Here is a 4,323-nt window from a genome sequence, read left to right on the forward strand (position 1 = left end):
GAATCTCGCCAACCAAATCCAAAACCTAACCTCTTAATGGACATGGTTTTCACAATTGCATGTAACTCGCTTGTGGGAACATGTTGAATGCCCGCATATATTTGACATTCTTGACATCCCTTGGCGAATTCAATACAATTCTTTAGAATTATAGGACAATAAACACCTTGTCAAAATAATAACTATTTCATTTTGTCTCCGACTTGATGGGTGCAACAAGCTCCACCATGGACATTCGATACTACTAAATATGCCTCACTTTCGCTAAGACACTTGAGTAAGATACCTTTAACTGTCTTTTTGAACAATTTGTTCCCTATGATAACATAACTTAGAGACCCATATTTGACCTTTTGATCGGTAGACCCTATTGGATTTTCTAGATATTCAACTATTGGTTTTCTCCAATCAGTATCTATCAAATCTACATGGCAAAGATATCAAAGTTTTCCGGATCTGCAGATCCCAATTTTATCATCAACAAATTCGAAGGAGATAACCTTGTCGATTTTACTCTTCCTCGAACCTTGATTAATTCTTCCAACTTTCCATTCGATACTTTTATCCTGAGGTAATCCGAGCCAGATCATTTGCCTCTTGATTTTTGAGTCGAGGGACATGTTGAATGTCAACATAATCGAAACACTTAAGTAGTTTGTTTACTATAATAAAGTACATTATCAAATCCTCCTTAATACATATATACTCTTTTGTTATTTGCTTAACAACCAACTCAAAGTCTCCTCTGATTTCAACTCTTTTGGCCCCCAAATCTAACAAAAATTCCAAGACTAACTATAAAAGCCTCATATTCGGCATCATTATTCGAGCGAGTGTCGTCAATCTTGTATTTAAACTTTGTCAGAATGCTATTACGAGAAATTACTAAGACTCCAATGAATGTTCCATTTTTTATGGCTAGAACCATCGAAGTATAATTTCCAAGGTTCTAGTTCCAAATAATTTTGAGGCGTCTTGACTATCGCATGTCCTACAATGAAGTCAGCGACCACCTGCCCCTTCATTGCCTTTAAAGGAACATATGCCATGGAATATTCTGTCAAGGCAAAAGCCCATTTTCCATTTCAACTATGTAGAATTGGATTAGATAAAATATGCTTAATTATATCGAAATGCAAAGAGACGTAAGCATAAATGGGTTTTATATAATACTTTAACTTCATACACGAGAAATACAAATAAATACACATATTTTCTATTAGACTATACCTAATTTTTGCATCATTCAAGACTCGACTGAGGTATTAAATGGAATTTTCGATGCCATTATCGTCCTCTTGTGCTAACATTCTTCCCATGGTCGAGTATGAGGCAGAAATATACAATATGATGCACTTATTCCTAACATGAGGAAACAATATCGGGGGCGCATCTGGTACTCCTAAATTTCGTCAAAAACCTTTTGATGTTCTTGTTGCCACTTGAACTCTTCTTTTTTCAGGAAAATCAATGGCAAGAATTATTTATTCTTCATGTTGGCTTTAGTATTATTTTGGTTTATCTCGATGCACTTCTTGTGGACACCAAAACCACAGAAATCTCCAGCCTACACATTAAAAGCATACTTAAGATGGTTCATTTTTGGCCCGTATTTTCTCATTCTTTCGAATGATTGTCAAAGGTGGTCAAGATGACCATTTTTAAAAGTGGAGTTAATAACTATATCATCAATGTATACTTGAATAAACATTTTGATACAATCATGGAAAATCGAATTCATCACTCTTTGGTAAGTTGCTCCGACATTCTTTAAGCCAAATGGCATCACCACCAATTCATAGGTGCCGAAGGTTCCTGGACATTGAAATGCCATTTTTGGCACATCCTTATCTGCAATAAATATTTGGTTATAACTAGAGTAAACATCAAGCATACTAAGATAATTGAAACCTGTTGCTGAGTCGACCAACATTTCAGCGACAAGCATTGGGTATTCATCTTTTGGGGTTGCAACGTTTAAGTCTCTGAAATCTACGGAAACCCTCAATGTTCCATTCTTCTTAATTAGAAGAACAATGTTTGCAAGCCATCGACATACCTTATTGTCCTTATGAACTTGCTTTTTATGAGTATTTTGATCTCCTCTATCATTTTTGACATAACTTCTAGTGTGAACCGTCTTGGCATTTTTTTGATCGGTTTTTTCCAAGATTTATCGACAACTTTAGTTCCACAAAATCATTGCTTAAACCCGACATTTCATTATAATCCCAAGAAAAACAATCTTTATATTCTTGAAGTAAATTAGTTACTTATATTCTCAAACCTAGGTCAATGTTGGCACTGATATACGTCGGTGTTTTTTGGTCCCTTCACCCAAGTCGATTTCCTCCAAGGGATCCTGGGGATGCATCTTTAGGGATGACACGACGATCATTCCATGCCTGTTGATTGCGGCTCGTCAGGTGGTTTTGGTTCAATATTTGTTCTTTACCCCATGTCAAATATTTCTACTTCATTGGCTTCAAAAATCATATGTTGAACTTCGGCCTCTAAGGTCGCTTTTAACCTATTTTGGGCTACATAAGTAGAAATTCGCTCCAAAGCATTGAACTCAGACATCATCTTCGAATTCATCACCCCAACCAGTCAGTTGGATGGTTTGTAAGCTTCCCTCGCCCATAATCTCTCTATCTCATATAAATCCATGGGTCAGATGAAGCTTGAGAGAAAAAATGCTTCCTCTAGAGGCATAAATGCAAATCCTTCTGGAGATCAAGGCGCAATGTTGGCTAGGTTTTTATCGAAATTTCTTCTATCCACGTGATTCACTTCTTCCATAAAATAGCCTTGTTCAGCCTCTATGCTTTACATAATCCCATCATTCCTCCATATTGCAACTCTCTGATAAAGCAACGATGGCACAACGCATATGCTATGGATCCACTCCCGACTTAGGGGTAGATTCTAACTTCCCTTCAATGTGTAGCGGTAAATTCATGAGCATTAAGCTATGGATAAACTTAACGTCAATAAAACCAGAGTCACCACTGCACTTTTATTGTTTCCAAGGGAAAAGGGAAAAGTACGATCAAAACCAAAATATAAGAAGTTTTGAAATCAAAACTAATAAAACGCCAGAGATTACAGGTAAGGGGGTTGGTTACACAGAGGGAAGGTGTTAACACCCAAAGTGTCCTAGGTACTCCTAGGGAGCCCTTTTTTGTGTGTGTATGTGTTTTGGTATAAAATGATGTTTGCAATAAATAGAGTGTGAGGATGAGAAAAGAATTCATTAATTATATTTTTGTGTTTGACAAGACCTTCGGACTTGTGCCTACGTACCAACATAAAATGAGGGATCAAAACCTCGTAATTCGTGGTAACAATTTCAAAGTGAGTGCATTGCTTTTAACAAAAGTTTAAGTTTAACAAAGGCACAAAATGCCTAAAAAGGTTTGAATGAGTGTTAATTCTTTTTGTCTATTGAAATTTTAGGTCAGGTATAGTTAAGTTCATTTACAAATTTGATTAAGAAAAGAGTTTGAAAATGCAATGGCATAAGGCCAAAGTTTCTAATTTTGTAACCAAGTCATAATTTAGAAAAACACAAGCAAAGAAGATTTTTAAAAGGAGGGAGAAATTTGAAATTAAAGAAGTGGGAGGAGATGAAGAGACTAATCCTAAGAAAAAATTAAAAGTTAAGAGTTGAAAAGATCTGACTAATGAGATGCAATCCAATAGACAAGAATGTCATATAGAAACCCAATTTTCCCTTGGACTTTAGAATCAAGCAATATTAATACACAAATAACAAGATGAATAGAAAGGAATCAAATAAAGATAGCCACATCCAAGCAAGAAACTTCATAGTCTTCTTCTTAAACTCCCATGCATCAGATGCCATAATCCTTGAATGGCTCAGAGATAGGCATTTAGACACAGGTTCAAAGTTACAGCTCCAATAAGACCATGTAGCAGATGAACTCAAATAAGATCTCAATACTTGCATTAGATGAAAATTCACTTCACAAGCACTTGGTTTCAGAAAAGATGGCATTAGCCAAGTCCTTTTGCATAGGGAGTGTTGCCTAATTCTAAGTCCAATGTCTTAGATCAAAACCAACAGCCCACACAAATCTTTTTTTTAGGGTGTTTATTGTTATTATGTGCATTAAGGTAAAAATACCATAAAACCAAACAAGATACACAAACAAGTATATACAATCACAATATAATCACAAAGTAAGGCTCAAGTGAGCAAAGGGGAAATGGCATAAAAATAAACAAGTTAAATGGTATGAATAATGGCCAATGAAGAAAGACTTGGATTTAAAGTGCATAAAAGTAAAGAGCTTGAAA

The sequence above is a fragment of the Lathyrus oleraceus genome, chromosome 4, assembly GCF_024323335.1.
Source record: "Lathyrus oleraceus cultivar Zhongwan6 chromosome 4, CAAS_Psat_ZW6_1.0, whole genome shotgun sequence".
In the NCBI taxonomy this organism is placed as follows: domain Eukaryota; kingdom Viridiplantae; phylum Streptophyta; class Magnoliopsida; order Fabales; family Fabaceae; genus Lathyrus; species Lathyrus oleraceus.